The sequence below is a fragment of the Triticum urartu genome, chromosome 3A (genome assembly GCF_056163025.1).
Source record: "Triticum urartu cultivar PI428250 chromosome 3A, HENAU_Tu73, whole genome shotgun sequence".
Taxonomy (NCBI): domain Eukaryota; kingdom Viridiplantae; phylum Streptophyta; class Magnoliopsida; order Poales; family Poaceae; genus Triticum; species Triticum urartu.
This window is the reverse complement of record NC_141875.1, coordinates 707,858,963-707,876,722: the sequence shown is the minus strand read 5'-3', so window position 1 is coordinate 707,876,722 and position 17,760 is coordinate 707,858,963. Positions and strand designations below refer to the sequence as shown.

Genomic DNA, 17,760 nt, shown 5'->3' with positions numbered 1-17,760 from the left:
GGTCGGAACATGACTTGGTCATTGCCGGCGGCAAGGCAAGTTTATTATATGCGCAGCCTGCATGCCCGGAGGGTGGATAATGACACGTCAACGCTCCGGGAGTAGACACCGAATAACATATCAGCAGCAACCGATGAAAGTCCCTGGCTGGCTAGTCTTGCCTGGAATATTCTGTCACAAAAGGCCTTGCATGCCCGATGTGCTCGTTCAACTTTGAGCTTTCACAGAAAAAAAATCTTTCACAGAAGACCATGCATTCTCGACGACGGCTGAAAACGAATTGACACCGTCAACTGACCCGTTCGTCGGCCTCGTCAATTCTTTCAATAATTTTGCCTTGAATCCATCAACACAACCGGCTAGCTGCACGCTTGTTCGTACTACGTACTAGTGCCGCCTGTGTATATATACACGCATAGGCACTTGAGGCCAAGCACCAGAACCAGAAGCTAAGCTAGCGTTGCAGTAAACACGGCACCAAATCTTAGTCGATCACCGAAGCAAGCAAGAAAGCCAAGATGGTGCACGCCGCGACGGCCGAGCGCTTCAGCAGCGTGTTCGCCTCATTCGACCGCGACGCCGACGGCAGGATCTCGGCGGGGGGAGCTACGGCTGTGCATGAAGGCGGCGCTGGGCGAGGACGTGTCGGCGGAGGACGCCGAGGCACTCGTGGCGTCGGCCGATGAGGACGGTACTACTAGGAAAAGGCCTATCAGTGGTGCACCTGTTTTGCCTATTAATGGCGCACTACAGGTGCGCCACTAGTATCACTAGTAGAAAAGGGGGCTTTGGTTCGGCCAGAAAAGAGCATTAATACCGGTTGCATTACGAACCAGGACTAATGTGAGCATTAGTCCCGGTTTAAGCGGCGAGGGCACGGTACAGGCATTACTCCCGGTTCAAATGGGACCTTTAGTCCCGTTTCGTGCCATGAACCGGTATTAAAGGGTGCGATGCCCATTAGTACCGGTTCGTGGGTTCGTGGCACGAACCGGTACTAAAGGTCGTACCGGTTCGTGCCACGAACCGGTACTAATGGGGTTGAGACATTTAGTACCGGTTCGTGCCACGAACCGATACTAATGGTGCAATTTTGAAATCCTACCCCCCCCCCTTCCCCCCTCCCCGTGTATCGCCTTTTCATTTTTGTAAAAAGCAAAAGAAAATGATAAAAACTTCAAAAGTTTAAATCCTTCGAGATGTAGTTATATTACCACATCTACTAGTTAGGAAAATTTTGAAACTTAAATTTGGACATGTTTTGCAAAAAGTGTAGGCAAAATGTAAAACGGCTATAACTTATGCATACGATGTCAGAAAAAAAACGTATAATATATCAAAATATTCAGCACGAAAATCCGCATCAAATTGGTAAAACATTTATGAATATGAAAAAATATCACCAAATTTGAAGAATATTCATGAATTCAAAAAGTGCCCATGAAATTTAAAAATATTCATGAGTTCAAAAAATATTAACAAATTCAATATTCATGAGGACTAGAACAAAAAAAATATCATTTTTAAATGTTGAAATACAATCGAGAAATGAAGACTACGATTTAAATACAATAGATCTTAGCTAGCTATCTTTTCACAATCTTCTTGCCCTTCTTATTCGCAAATGGAGTTCTTCTGTTGAACGAACGTCCTTTAGGTAGGGTGGTCCTGCTTCTTCTTATGGTGTATGGCACTTCATCGTCGTCGTCATGTTCCATCTTCGGGTCGCCGTACTTGTCGAAGTCTTGCTCATTGGCGACTCCATCCATTCCGATGATCTTCCTTTTGCCTCTCCTCACGACAACATGACTGGGCTTTGACGGGTCGGTAATGAAGAAGCATTGGTCCACTTGGGAGCCAGTACCCATGGCTCATTTTTCACGGTGACGTTTGCGCCCGCGGTTTTGGATTTGGCTTCGGATATAACCATGGTGCTGAAATACTGGTCTTCTTTTATGACGCTCTTTGCCCATCTGACACGGAACATCGGGACCTTCTCTCCAGCGTAGCTCAGCTCCCAGATCTCCTCGATCCTTCCGTAGTATCTGTCCTTGTCGTTACCGGTATAGGATTCCATCGTTACCCCGGAGTTCTGATAACCATCGCTCTTCATGTCCTTGTCCTCGGTGTAGAATGTGTAGCCGTTGATATCGTACGTCTCATAGGTCATCAGGTTGTGCTCGGCGCCCTGTGACAAGGCTAATATGAGTTTTTCTTCCGCGGAAGAATCCTCATGTTAAGGATACGACAGAAGCTTCTTCTTGAACCAACGCGTGAAATATGAGTTGTGCTCTTTGATTATATCTCCGTCCGTCCTCTGTTGGCCTCAGTCAGTGTACGTCTTCTCAATAAAGGTTTTGTGCTCTACCACCCATGGATCAACCATGTCTATGTGTTGTAGCGCGACTAGGTTTGCTCTTTCAAAGTCGGCGAGTGAAAGTGCGTTATATCGACTAGAGGGGGGGTGAATAGGCGATTTTTATGAAAGTCTTCAAAACGTGGAAATTTCGAAGACAAACGATAGAAATAAACCTATTACCATGCAGCGGAAGGTAGACTACACTAGGCAAACCATAGTCAAGTATTCAATGAGGTGAAAGCACAATGACTAATAGCAGCTAGGTAGTAAGGATCAGGTAGGAAGATATTATGTGGCCGATCAGAACTAGCAGTCACTCAGTAAAGACAGAAGATAGTGCAATCATACAATGACTTCACAAGGACCAACAGTAAGTAAAGGAAAGGGAAGGATGAAACCAGTGACTCGTTGAAGACAATGATTTGTTGGACCAGTTCCAATTGCTGTGACAACTGTATGTCTGGTTAGGGCGGCTAGGTATTTAAACCTGAGGACACACAGTCCCGGACACCCAGTCCTGAACACGCAGCTCAGGACACCCAGTCCTCACCGTATTCCCCTTGAGCTAAGGTCACACAGACCTCTCCCAATCACTCTGGTAAGTCTTCAAGGTAGACTCCCAAACCTTCACAGACTTCGTTCACCGGCAATCCACAATGTCTCTTAGATGCTCAGAACGCGACGCCTAACCGGCTGGAGGATTCACAGTCCTCAAGTGTAATAAGTCTTCAGATCACACAGACAAGAAGACTTACGTGATGCCTAATTCTCTCTGGCTCTGGGTGGTTAGGGCTTTATCCTCGCAAAGAATTCTCTCTCAAAGGCTTCGAGGTGGGTTGCTCTCAAACGACAAAAGCCATACACTAACTCTGAGCAGCCAACCGTTTTTGGTTGTAGGGGGTGGGCTATTTATAGCCACCAGGCAACCCGACCTGATTTGTCCGAAATGACCCTGGGTCACTAAGGAACTGACACGTGTTCCAACGGTCAGATTTCAAACTCACACGACAACTTTACTTGGGCTACAAGCAAAGCTGACTTGTCCGACTCTGCACAAGATTCGCTCTCATAGTCTTCACTCGAAGACATAGGTTTTGTTTAAGCATCACTTCAGTCATTCTGACTGGTTCTCTTGGACCCCACTTAATAGTACGGTGGTTCCTATGACTCAATAAAAGAGAAAAGGAACTACGAAAGATCTGATTCTTCGAGCTCCACAGGCTTCATGCGATGTCTTCTCTTGTCATGGTCTTCAATGAGAATATCTTCATATACCACCTTTGACATCAATGTCTTCATACATTTTTAGGGATCATCTCTAGTAGGAAAACCGAATCAATGAGGGACTTCTACCTGTGTTATCCTGCAATTCTCACAAACACATTAGTCCCTCAACTAGGTTTGTCGTCAATACTCCAAAACCAACTAGGGGTGGCACTAGATGCACTTACAATCTCCCCCTTTTTGGTGATTGATGACAAACTAGTTGAAGTTTTCAACGGGGAATATAATATGTGAAATTGTAAAGGATAAGGAATTGTCTTCATTAGTTGCAAGGGCTCCCCCTGAAGATGTGCATATAAGTAATTTGCTTTTGGAATGCAAATGCACATGGCAGGTTGTACTTGTGGAGATCCTCTTCAACTTATGATGACAATTCATTATGCATGAGAAGGTATGTGAAGATAATGACATGCATAATGGAAAATGGACGTCTGCAAAATGATCTAAGTGCGGAATTTATCGTCGCACATGCGGAATTTATCGTCGCATCACTTAGTAGCAAATAAGTAGCAGACGACCATCGAGTTTAGGTGTTACAACTCAAAGAACCAAATGTATCAAAACGAGAGTTGTAAACACGAGTCAAAATATAAAGCAACCGCCCATGTGGACCCGCTTGAAGACTATCAAACTCATATGCTTCTCCCCCTTTTGTCAGTAAGGACCAAAAAGGTTTGAAGACATGGAGCATCTACTCGTTCCCATGAAGAGTAGGTGAAGCAGCAGGGTCGTCGGTGGTGTTCGGCGGTGCAGAAGAACTTGGAGCAGTGTTGAAGCGTGCTGAAGGAGGTGGCGGTGAAGTAGCATCGTCTTCGTCCTCGATCACTCTGGCATTCACAGTTGCAGCAGAGGAAGAGAACTCAGAGTCTTCAAGAGATGGAGTTTGTCGCAGCACTGCCCTTTGAGAAGGTGTGGAGTCAAACTTGAAGCGTTCAGAGAAGCCATCCTCTTGAAGATCATCTTCAGAGCACATAAGCGTCAGCCCTTTCCATGTGCGTCGAGAGGTTTCATGGGCAACAAAGGCATTCTTGGTGGCAAGATTGCAAATGCGGTTGACATCCACCAAGAGGCTTTGCATTTGGCGCTTCAGCCAGTCATGATGCCTATCCTGTTTCTGATGAAGAGCCACAAGAAGCTCTCGGTCGTTGAGAACACGAGATCGCTTCTTGGGTCGTCGCCCAATAGTGCTTTCGGTGGCTTCAGTAAGGGCACGATGAGGTGCACGTGTAGTTCCAGCCAGAGGACAAACACGGGTGACTGCTTCAACTCCTTCAATGTTCTGAGAGAAACTTTGATGCTCCGCATTCTTAAGACTAAGAGGCTCCTTGGCAGGTTCAGGATAAATGGCTTCAACGGACATATCCACATCAGGCAGAAAGATCCGATGATTGCGAGCAGATGGCTGATATGAGATAGCGGAGTGGAGTTTAATCAGTCGCATTATCCATGGAGCATAGAACTTCAAGCCAAAAAGATCAGAGCCTGATGCAGCAAGTTGGCGGATGAAGAAGTCTTGTGCATTGAAGCATTTGCCATGAAGAATATAGAAGACCAAAGTCTTCATTGCACCTTCCAGCTTGGCATGTGGAGAATGTCCTTTGATGGGCCAGAGAGTTCGCCTTATGATGTGATAAATAGTCCTGGGCAGATACTCAAGGTCTTCAACAAGGAACTCCTTAGGATATGCAGCATCTTGTGGCAATGGCTTCATCATACTGAGCATCTGACTCATGTTTGGTTCAGGCTTCTGAAAGATGCTCTCCATAGCTTCACTGTGAAGCTGACAGCCAGGTTCGTAGAGATCGCCAGGAGTGGGTAGACCAGTGAGCTCAATGATATCAAAGGCTTTGGCTTCGTGATGAACATTTCCTGTCATCCACTCCAGGACCCAAGTCTTCAGATTTCTATTGTACCCACGGATGTGAAGTGTGGCATACAATTGGAGGAGCAACTCTTCATTCCAGTGCTCTTGGTCGGTGACAAACGGCAACAATCCAACCTCTTTGAAGCAATCCAGAGCTTCTTCCAGACAGCGCAGACCAGCTATTGCTTTGATGTCAAGACGCTTATGTGGGAAGATGCGACCTTTATTATACAGAATGCAGGAGTAATAGCTTCGCTGCGGATAGCTCCAGAACCGATCAAAAGATATTCTTTCCCTTGAGTAGGGGTTCTTGGAGCTATTGAAGAAAGTGTTGTCTGCTTTGAAGCCATTGACATTGAAGGATCCAGGTGCTGATGCAGGACCTGGAAACCTGGGCATCCTTGGAATTGGTTTCTGTACCTGAGGCCTGTGCTCAACATGGTAGTCAAACTGAGGACCAGCAGCAGGCGCAGGAACAGAAGCAGTAGCATCATTGGCTTCGCTGACTTCTGGTGCTTGGGTTGGTGAAGGCTCCACATTGGCTTCAGCCATGACAGCGTCAGTGGCGTCCGTGGCAACCTCAAGATTCTCAACCTCCAGTTGATGAGCTGGAGGGTTGGTCACAGTCACCTTCTCCTCGAGAACAGCTTCTGGGTGAGACGGGGGTGTAGCAACTCTTGGGGTTTCTTCTTCATCGGCTGATGCAGTCAGAATGTCTTCATCAGCTTTAGCTTCAGCCTTGGAGACTGGAGGCCTTGGTCCTTTGCGAAGCCTGCGTAACGCTGGCGACGCCTGTGGAGTTGGAGTTGGCTGGGCCTCAAGGTCATCTTCCTCTTGTGCTTGTGGGTGATCAGCCCATGATGCATCCTGAGCAATTGGCGTCAGAGGACGACCAATGCTGATGAGTTCGCTGTGCGTTAGCACAGGCGATGATACTTGTTGGTGCTCGATCTGAGAAAGAACTGCATCATCTTCAACATGGTCATGGTGACCAATGTCTTCAGCAGCGGTGGGATCAGCTGCTGGAAAGTCTTCAGCTTCATGAGCCTCTGTGAAAGCAGTCTCATGGATAGTCAGTTGGCGCTCTTGATGTTCATTGGCTGGGCGAACCATGGAGATGGGTTCAACAATTAAGGGCTCTATGGGAGCAGCCCGTTCCTTCTTGGTTTTCCGCTTCTTCTTGGAGGGAGCAGTAGCAGAGGCTTCAGGATGTTTCCTCTTTCTGGCTTCAGCCTCAGCAGTCCTCGTCTTCTTCAGTTCTGAAGCGGTAGACCTGGCTTTTGGCTTCGAGCCAGTCATGCTGGTTGGGAAGACAATGGGATGTGCTTCCTACCTTGGTGCGTCGGGTTCGGCCATAGCATGCTTCTTCTTCTTCTGCTTTGCAGCCATCCTGGGGTCAATGCCAGGACGCCCAAGGGCCTTTCGCTTCTCAGCCTCATTATAGGCTTGCACACACTTGTCAGCCAGACTCTTCATGCGCTCACGAGAACCTTGAGCTTCTTCACGCTTCTTGAGAAAGGCTTCTTTAAGCTCGTGCAACATGATCTTGAAGTTCTTGACCTCTTGCACGCTGAGCTTGTCCATATGCTTCTTGAACTGAGCTTTCTCAAATTCAATCTTCTGCTTTAGTTCGACGATGCGCTGAGCTAGAGCTAGCTCTGAAACAATGGCGCCATGGAAGGCGACACTGAGACCAATGGGAAGTTGCAGGTCTTCAAAGCTGAGGTTGGGCATTTCAAACCACTCATCGATGAAGTCGTGGATGATTGCCACATCAAAGAGAGGCAAATTGTTGAAGATTTCTGCTTCTTCTTTGCTCTTGATCAGTTGCTCAAGAGTGTCATCTGCAAGATCTTCATCACTGGACAGATCAATGGCATCGTTGCGCAGAATAGCAGCAGCAGTCAGTTCTTGGCTGGTGTGTGGCAGAGGCATCTTGACTTTCTGGGGCTTGGAGATGCGTGACAGATCTTTAGACTGCACACTGTCTTCAGGAGGTGCAGTAGCCAGTGGCTTCGCCCATGAGATTTTTGGTGGAGCAGCTGATCTGGAAGCCTTAGCCTTCTTTGGCTTCTACGGCTTTGTAGTAGGAGCTGGGGCTTCATCAGTGTCAGCATCATCATCAGAATGATCCACTTTGGCACCTTGAACTGAGATGTGAGTGATGAGGCCATCAAGGTTGTAGAAAGGACCGATGACATTGGGTTCTGCATCGCGTGTTCCGTCAGCCCGGGGAGCAGAAGGACCAGGGTTGAAGTCTAGTCCCAATGACTTCTTGTTTTCCTTGGCCGATGCCTTTGCGTGTTGGAAGTTGCGCTTGAAGAGATTATCGTCACGACACCATAGCAATGATGATGGGTCGGCATCTTCAAGTTGAGGTCCACGGACCATACACGGATAGAAACCCTAAGCAATAGCTTCAGCTCTGTTCTTGGGTGGAAAGCCTCGGAAGAGAATATCACCCCAAGGACTTTTGATAGCACTCTTCTCAGCATATTCCTTAGTCACGAATCTGTATTTGTACCACTATTCTGCCCAATATCTTCGAATCCACTGGATTCGGGTCTTGCGCTGATTATAATCCTCTTCAGGATCTGTCTTGTAAAGCTCTGAGAGGTCATCAGGCAAATCTCTTGATGTTCCCCCACGACGCTGTCTGCCTCCCTTCCTTGCAGATTTCTCTGTAGCCATGAACTTTAAACTGAATGGCTTCAACATGTTCAAAGGCTTCAGAGGCTTTCGCTTGCTGGACAAACAGGAACTGGCTTCGGGAGAATTTATATGATGCTATAAGAATTCTGCAAATGAATGCAGACTATGAGAACCAAGGGATTCTCCCACGGACATGTACCTGTGACAGCATTAAGGTGCGAGGGAAGGGGAAGAGGTCATATGCATTCTTAGAAGATTTTGAAGATAAATCAGTTTAGAAGACATTGACCTCATCGTGCGAAGACATTCACTCATAAATAAGGAGTTGGTTCCAGATTTGTACGAATCCAGAGATTAGTACAAGTGAGGAATCTAACTGCTTTGTGAAGCATAAGTGAACATACCAGGCATAATATGAGATGCAGTATGAAGTGGATCCAACATGTGTGAGCAGAAACTACTTGTGGTAGAAAGTGACGAATCTGTAGGATCAAAGGGGCCGTAAAAAGGAAGTTTTATTTACCACACAAGGAACTGCTAGACGGAGTGGAAGAGGAGGCCGAACAGTTCGATCGTCCGTGCCCTAACTTGGTGACGGAGGACACTTACGGCGACGACGGAGAGGACGATGTCCGCGGTCGGCGTGAAGACGGTGTCGGAGAGGTTGCGGCAGCTAAGCGCTTCGTCGTCGGCGTCGTTGAGGGCTAGCGGTGGCGCTAAGGTTCGTGCGAGAGTGGAAGAAGAGATAATGACTGTGGTGAGGCGTGTATTTATAGGGACAGGGGCGGCTCAGTGTTATTACACAGGTGCCCCTAGCGATTCACATCTGAGGAACACGTGGTCATCATGCAGCATATCGGAGGTTGTTCCACGTCCCACGCACGCCTGGATTGTCGGGTGGTAGTTCCCACTTCTCCGGGTTTCAGGTGAAGGAATGAGCATTGAAAACGGACTTAATGTTTGTCTCTGTATCTTCTGCTGACAAGGACGCAGAGAAGACATTCGACAGTTTCAATAGAATGCATATGATTTGGAGAGATAGAGTTTGAGATAGAAAGCATAGAGAGGTTAGGGTCCGATCACATTCACTTAGTTCAAAATATTCAACAAGAAGACATAGCTATAAGTGAATGTTGTAGAGGACAGAACACTAGTATATATATAGTCAATATAGTGAAGATAATCATGAAGACATGTTGAAATTGAAGCCAAACCAAATGTGAAGACATAGCAAATGTAACGCCGTGAGTGAAACATTTCAAACAGAACCTTTGGTGGTGGCGTTACCCACCGTATAGGAAGTATTAGACCCAGACACGGCACACAATTATCATGGCGCTCCGAAGTCAAATTCCACATTAATGTATTCATACTTAGAATGTATGTCTTCATTGATTGAAGATATACTTTACTTCGTGTGTTGCACATCTAAGTCATCAATATGCATAAGTGTTAGGATGTGTGCCTGATCACAGGACATTTGAGGATTCCAAGATATTTAACTCACACCGTAACTTGCAAAATCTCTTCTCATCCAAGGGCTTGGTGAAGATATTTGCCAATTGTTCTTCAGTGTTGAGATGTATGATATCAATGTCTTCCTTCACAACATGATCTCTGAGAAAGTGATGACGAATCTCAATGTGCTTTGTCTTTGAGTGCTGAACTGGGTTGTTGGCAATCTTGATGGCGCTTTCGTTGTCGCAGTAGAGTGGCACTTGCTTCAGATGAATGCCATAGTCTTTGAGTGTTTGCTTCATCCACAAAAGCTGAGCGCAGCAAGATCCAGCAGCAATGTATTCAGATTCAGCAGTGGAGAGAGATACACAGTTCTGCTTCTTTGAAGACCAACATACAAGTGATCGTCCCAGAAAATGACATGTGCCTGATGTAGACTTGAGATCCACCTTGTCACCAGCATAATCAGCATCCGAGAATCCAACCAGATCAAACTCTGAGCCCTTTGGATACCATAATCCTAGAGTTGGGGTGTGAGCCAAATATCGAAGAATTCGCTTCACAGCTAAGTGATGTGACTCCTTTGGTGCCGCTCGGAATCGAGCACACATGCAAACACTAAGCATAATATCTGGCCTAGATGCACATAGATAAAGTAAAGAACCAATCATGGAGCGGTATACCTTTTGATCGAACTCTTTACCATTGTCGTCGGGACCCAGATGATGTTTGGCTGGCATTGGCGTCGTGAAGACTTTGCAGTCTTGCATACCGAACTTCTTCAGGCAATCTTTGAGATACTTCTCTTGAGATATGAAGATGCCGTTGCATCGCTGTCGTATTTGAAGACCGAGGAAGAACTTCAGCTCTCCCATCATGGACATCTGATATTGCTCTTGCATCATATATCCAAACTCTTCACTGTACTTCTGATTGGTGTAGCCGAAGATAATGTCATCCACATATATTTGGCACACAAACAGTTCACCATCATATGTCTTCGTGAAGAGAGTGGGGTCGAGGGACCAGGTATGAAGCCTTTGCTCTTCAGGAAGTATTTGAGTGTGCCATACCAAGCCCGAGGGGCTTGTTTGAGGCCATACAGTGCCTTATTGAGCTTGTATACCATGTCAGGATGTTTTGGATCTTCAAAGCCAGGCGGTTGTGCAACATACACTTCTTCTTCAATCTTGCCATTGAGAAAAGCGCTCTTCACATCCATTTGATATAGAAGTATGTTATGATGATTTGCATAGGCCAGCAGTATGCGTATGGCCTCAAGTCGAGCCATAGGAGCAAATGTTTCATCAAAGTCAATCCCTTCCACTTGAGGATATCCTTGAACAACGAGACGAGCTTTGTTTCTGACAACTTGACCATGCTTATCTTGCTTGTTGCGGTATATCCATTTGGTGCCTATTATATTGTGCTTCCGAGGATTAGGACGCTTAACCAGTTCCCATACATTATTCAGCTCAAACTGTTGAAGCTCTTCTTGCATAGCTTGAATCCATTCAGGTTCCATGAAGGCTTCTTCAACTTTCTTGGGTTCTGTTATTGAGACGAATGCGAAGTGCCCACAGAAATTTGCTAGCTGTGTTGCCCTTGAACGAGTGAGCGGACCGGGTGCATTGATGCTATCAATTATTCTCTCAATCTGCACTTCATTGGCAACACGAGGATGTACAGGGCGAAGATTTTGCTCTTGTTGATCATTGTCATTGTTAGAGGGATTGTCTTTAGGCTGAGCATTGTCTTCAGGTTGATCAGGTGCGGAGATGATAAGTTCCTCTTCAGGTTGAGCTTCAGAGGGTATGATTTCTCTAGTTCCCATTAGTTTGATTGATTCACTGGATGGAACTTCATCTAGCACATTTGGCAGGTGCTCTCTTTGTGAACCGTTAGTCTCATCGAACCGCACATCCACTGTTTCAACCACTTTATAATGAAAGAGATTGAAGACTCTGTAGGAGTGAGAATCCTTTCCATATCCAAGCATAAAACCCTCATGTGCTTTTGGTGCAAATTTTGAAGTGTGATGTGGATCCTTGATCCAGCACCTGGCGCCAAATACTCTGAAGTAACTGACATTTGGCTTCTTGCCAGTAAGGAGCTCATAAGATGTCTTGTTCAGAAGCTTGTGAAGATAAACATGGTTGATTGTATGGCATGCAGTATCAATGGCTTCAGGCCAGAATTTTCTTGGAGTCTTGTATTCATCAAGCATTGTTCGGGCCATCTCAATGAGTGTTCTGTTCTTGCGTTCGACGACGCCATTCTGCTATGGCGTGTACGGAGCTGAGAATTCATGTGTGATGCCCAAAGTATCAAGATATGTATCAAGGCCAGTGTTCTTGAATTCAGTGCCATTGTCACTTCTGATGTGCTTTATCTTGGCGCCATAGTTGTTCATTGCTCGATTGGCGAAGTGTCTGAAGACATCCTGCACTTCAGTCTTGTAGAGGATTATATGCACCCAAGTATATCTAGAATAATCATCAACAATGACAAAACCATAGAGACAAGTAGCAGTTGTAAGAGTTGAGTAATGAGTGGGACCGAAAAGATCCATGTGGAGCAGTTCGAAGGGTTGAGTCGTTGTCATGATTGTCTTCGAGGGATTCTTGGCCCTCGTCATCTTTCTTGCTTCACAGGCACCGCATAAGTGATCTTTCTTGAATTTGACGCCCTCGATGCCTATGACATGCTTCTTCTTTGCAAGGGTGTGCAGGTTCCTCATGCCAGCATGCCCTAGCCTCCGATGCCAGAGCCAGCATTCTGAAGCTTTTGCTAGAATACATACGGCAAGCTGTGGTCCTGCTGAGAAATCTACCACGTACAAATCATCTTTCCGATACCCTTCAAACACTATAGACTTGTCAGATTCCATTAGAACAAGGCAACGATATTTTCCAAACATCACAATCATGTTTAAATCGCAAAGCATTGACACAGACATTAAGTTGAAGCCAAGGGATTCAACAAGCATGACTTTATCCATGTGTTGATCCTTTGAGATTGCAACTCTACCTAGACCCAATACCTTGCTTTTACCAGTGTCAGCAAATGTGATGTGACTTTTGTCGGATGGACGTAAAGTTGAGTCCATGAGAAGACTTCGCTTGCCAGTCATGTGATTGGTACACCCACTATCAATAATCCATTCTGAAGCTGCTGGTGTCGTACCCTACAGTGCAGTTAGGGGGATAGGCTTCACGAAGAGAGTTGTGAAGCAAAAACATTTGACGAACCAGTCGATTATTGAAGCTTAGATCAAGATCAGGACTGATAGGGCAGGTAGCAAGCGACTCAGGAACAAAGTACATAATAAGACCATTTGATCATTTGATCTTGCGCCCTACAAGATGTTTAAGGTCCCCAGCAATAGCGTCAGACGATTTTGGTTTTCGTCTGGAGACCTTTCCGTGCAAAAGAGAGTTAAGTTTTCTTAGCCACCCACATCTTCAGGGGTGGCTTCGAAGCAATGAGTCTAAGTGCAGCATCTGAGAACTTTGGCTTTGAAGCCCTAGAAAAAGTCTTGCAGGTTGACAATAGTACTCATAAGAATAAGCAGAATTGTTCTTGGTCTTATGAACATGGCGGTTTGATGAAACCCGCTCATATTCACAGGCCTGAGTATGGTTTCCCTGCAAAACATTTGCGTTAGCGCGACTCAGGTGAGTCCTCTGTCTGTATGAAGCCTGTGGTCTGGGGTTTGTCTTCTTCACCTGTGGTGTCATGATGACATTCACAGGAAGATTCTCCAAACACCTTTTGGGCACCCAGATCTTCTTCATAGTCGGTCCATTCCTGCAGTTAGTACCAATATACCTGGCAAACGCTTCACCATTCTGATTCTTAAATAGTTTATAGTTTGCATCAAAGGATTTATCAATAATAATGGGGTTAGCACAAGTGAAGCCAGATAGAGTGGATGGATCTGCTAAAGGTTCCTTTGTAGCAACCCATGTGGTTTTGGGGTACTGCTCAGGTTTCCAGTAAGAGCCATCAGCATTCATTTTCCTTACGAACCCAACACCCTCTTTCCTAGGGTTTCGGTTCAGGATCTGCCTTTTGAGGACATCACATACTGTCTGATGCCCTTTGAGACTTTTGTACATCCCTGTTTCAAGCAATGTCTTCAACCTAGCATTCTCATCAGCAATAGCAGTGGTATCCTCAGCAGAGGGGTTAGTTCCCACATCAACAGTTGAAGATATTGCAACAGTAGCAGCAGTAGAACATTCAGCAATAGAAGTAGCATTATCATGCTCAATGCATTTAAGACATGGTGGTTCAAATCCTTCCTGAGCTGAACTTATCTGTTCGACGCGAAGTGACTCATTTTCCTTTTGAAGATCTTCATCAGCCGCTCTCAATTTCTCAAGATCTTGCTTCCTTAGAAGATAATCATGGGAAAGCTTTTCATGAGTTGTTGAGAGCATTTCATGAAGACTTTCAAGTTCCTCATACTTAACGTGAAGATTTTTTATGTCTTCAATTAAGGACTGAGATCAAGTCATTTCAGCGCCTAACAGATCATTGCTTTTGTCTAACAGTTTTTGAATATGTTCCATAGCTCTCTGTTGTTCAGTTGCAATTTTAGCAAGTGTTTTGTAGCTGGGTTTGGAACCACAATCAGAGTCATCGTCACTAGATGTTTGATAGTGAGTAGCGCGTGTGTTTGCCTTGGCACCGCGTGCCATGAAGCAGTAGGTAGGAGCGGAGTAGTCCTTGTCATTAGCATCGGTGTTGGTGACAGAGTCATTGTCTTTAGTGTTGAAGATGGACTTGGCAACGTATGCTGTAGCCAGACTCGCAACGCCAGAATCGGACTCCTCCTCAGACTCCACCTCCGCCTCCTCAGAAGCGGACTCCTCCTCTGAATCCATTTCCTTGCCAACAAACGCATGTGCCTTGCCAGATGATCTCTTCTTGTGTGATGAAGACTTTGAGGAAGACTTGGAAGAAGACTGAGTATTTCTTCTTCTTCTTGTCATCAGAGTCATATTCCTTGCGCTTCTTCTTCTTGTTGTTCTCATTGTCCCACTGCGGACACTCAGAGATGTAGTGGCCAGGTTTCTTGCATTTGTGGCATGTTTTCTTCTTGTAGTCATGAGCAGAAGCTTCGTCATTCCTTGAGCTTGATCGTGAAGACTTTCTGAAGCCTTTCTTTTTGGTGAATTTTTGGAACTTCTTCACAAGCATAGCAAGCTCCTTTCCAATGTCTTCAGGATCATCAGAACTGCTGTCAGATTCTTCTTCGGATGAGGAGACAGCTTTTGCCTTCAGGGCACGAGTTCGCTCATAGTTGGGACCGTAGATATCTATTTTCTCAGAAAGCTGAAACTCGTGTGTGTTGAGCCTCTCAAGTATGTCAGTCGGATCGAGTGTCTTGAAATCAGGACGTTCTTGAATCATCAGGGCTAGGGTGTCAAACGAACTGTCAAGTGATCTCAGGAGCGTCTTGATGACTTCATGCTTGGTGATCTCAGTAGCGCCGAGGGCTTGAAGCTCATTTGTGATGTCAGTGAGTCGATCAAACGTGAACTGGACATTTTCATTGTCATTTCTTTTGAAGCGGTTGAAGAGGTTGCGAAGGACACTGATTCTCTGATCTCTCTGGGTTGACACGCCTTCGTTGACCTTGGAGAGCCAGTCCCAGACTAGCTTAGATGTTTCCAAAGCACTCACGCGGCCATACTGTCCTTTGGTCAGATGACCACAGATGATATTCTTGGCAGTAGAGTCTAGTTGAACGAACTTCTTGACATCAACAGCAGTGACACCTTCTCCAGCCTTGGGAACGCCGTTCTTGACGACATACCATAGATCGACGTCAATGGCTTCAAGATGCATGCGCATCTTATTCTTCAAGTAGGGATATTCGGTTCCATCAAAGACGGGGCACGCAGCGGAGACTTTAATTATCCCTGCAGTCGACATAGCTAAAACTCCAGGTGGTTAAACCGAATCACACAGAACAAGGGAGTACCTTGCTCTGATACCAATTGAAAGTGCGTTATATCGACTAGAGGGGGGTGAATAGGCGATTTTTATGAAAGTCTTCAAAACGTGGAAGTTTCGAAGACAAACGATAGAAATAAACCTATTACCATGCAGCGGAAGGTAGACTACACTAGGCAAACCATAGTCAAGTATTCAATGAGGTGAAAGCACAATGACTAATAGCAGCTAGGTAGTAAGGATCAGGTAGGAAGATATTATGAGGCCGATCAGAACTAGCAGTCACTCAGTGAAGACAGAAGATAGTGCAATCATACAATGACTTCACAAGGACCAACAGTAAGTAAAGGGAAGGGAAGGGTGAAAACAGTGACTCGTTGAAGACAATGATTTGTTGGACAGTTCCAGTTGCTGTGATAACTGTATGTCTGGTTACGCGGCTAGGTATTTAAACCTGAGGACACACTGTCCCGGACATCCAGTCCTGAACACGCAGCTCAGGACACCCAGTCCTCACCGTATTCCTCTTGAGCTAAGGTCACACAGACCTCGCCCAATCACTCTGGTAAGTCTTCAAAGTAGACTCCCAAACCTTCACAGACTTCGTTCACCGGCGATCCACAATGTCTCTTGGATGCTCAGAACGCAACGCCTAACCGGCTGGAGGATTCACAGTCCTCAAGTGTAATAAGTCTTCAGATCACACAGACAAGAAGACTTAAGTGATGCCTAACACTCTTTGGCTCTGGGTGTTTAGGGCTTTATCCTCGCAAGGGATTCTCTCTCAAAGGCTTCGAGGTGGGTTGCTCTCAAACGACAAAAGTCGTACTCTAACTCTGAGCAGCCAACCGTTTATGGTTGTAGGGGTGGGCTATTTATAGCCACTAGGCAACCCGACCTGATTTGTCCGAAATGACCCTGGGTCACTAAGGAACTGACACGTGTTCCAACGGTCAGATTTCAAACACACACGACAACTTTACTTGAGCTACAAGCAAAGCTGACTTGTCCGACTCTGGACAAGTTTCGCTCTCATAGTCTTCACTCGAAGACATAGCTTTTGGTTAAGCATCACTTCAGTCATTCTGACTGGTTCTCTTGGACCCCACTTAACAGTACGGTGGTTCCTATGACTCAATAAAGGAGAAAAGGAACTACGAAAGATCTGAGTCTTCGAGCTCCATAGGCTTCATGCGATGTCTTCTCTTGTCATAGTCTTCAATGAGAATATCTTCATATACCACCTTTGACATCAATGTCTTCATACATTTTTAGGGGTCATCTCTAGTAGGAAAACCGAATCAATGAGGGACTTCTACCTGTGTTATCCTGCAATTCTCACAAACACATTAGTCCCTCAACTAGGTTTGTCGTCAATACTCCAAAACCAACTAGGGGTGGCACTAGATGCACTTACAGCGAGTCGACCCTCCAAGTTGACATGCATTTCGCGGTGACCCTATCCAGCGAGCCTGCCGAGGTGCCTGTTGACGGGCAAACCAATGGGGTTCTCGATGCCTAGATAATTCGTGCAGTAGGAGATGCACTCTTCGGTTAGAAAGCCCCTGGCTATGCTTCCCTCTGGACGTGACATGTTGCGAACGTATCCTTTGATGACACCATTCATCCTTTCGAACGGCATCATGCTGTGCAGGAATGTCGGCCCGAGTTGGATGATATCCTTCACGATATGGACCAGCAGATGCACCATAATATCGAAGAATGCGGGCAGGAAGTACATCTCAAGCTCGCATAGTATCACCATGATCTCTTCATGTAGCCTTCTGAGTTGCCTCACGCCAACCGACTTCCGAGAGATGACATCGAAAAAGTTGAATAGCCCAAATAGCGTTTCACGGACATGCGCGTCCATGATCCCACAGATTGCAACTGGAAGTATCTGCATCATCAGCACGTGACAGTCGTGAGAGTCCCGCTGAACTTCTGCTTCGCTGGGTCTAGGTATCTGCTTATCTTCCCCGCGTAACCATAAGGAAGTTTTACTGCTACGAGGCAGGTGAAAAACTGCTCGATCTCCTCCTGACTTAGAGGGAAGGATGCGGGAGGGTAGTCATTTGCAGTCTTCTTGGCCTTTTTGCCTTTGCGACGACTTTCCGTGTCCTACTTCGCCTCATCATCATCATCATTAGCGTGAAACTCCTCCCTGATGCCCATT

The 17,760-nt window shown here is 45.9% G+C and overlaps 1 pseudogene; it reads left to right on the top strand.

The window, feature by feature from the left end:
- The first annotated feature begins 455 nt into the window (after nt 1–455).
- The window catches only part of LOC125549351 (putative calcium-binding protein CML19), a 35,325-nt pseudogene continuing 18,020 nt past the window's right edge, over nt 456–17,760 (top strand).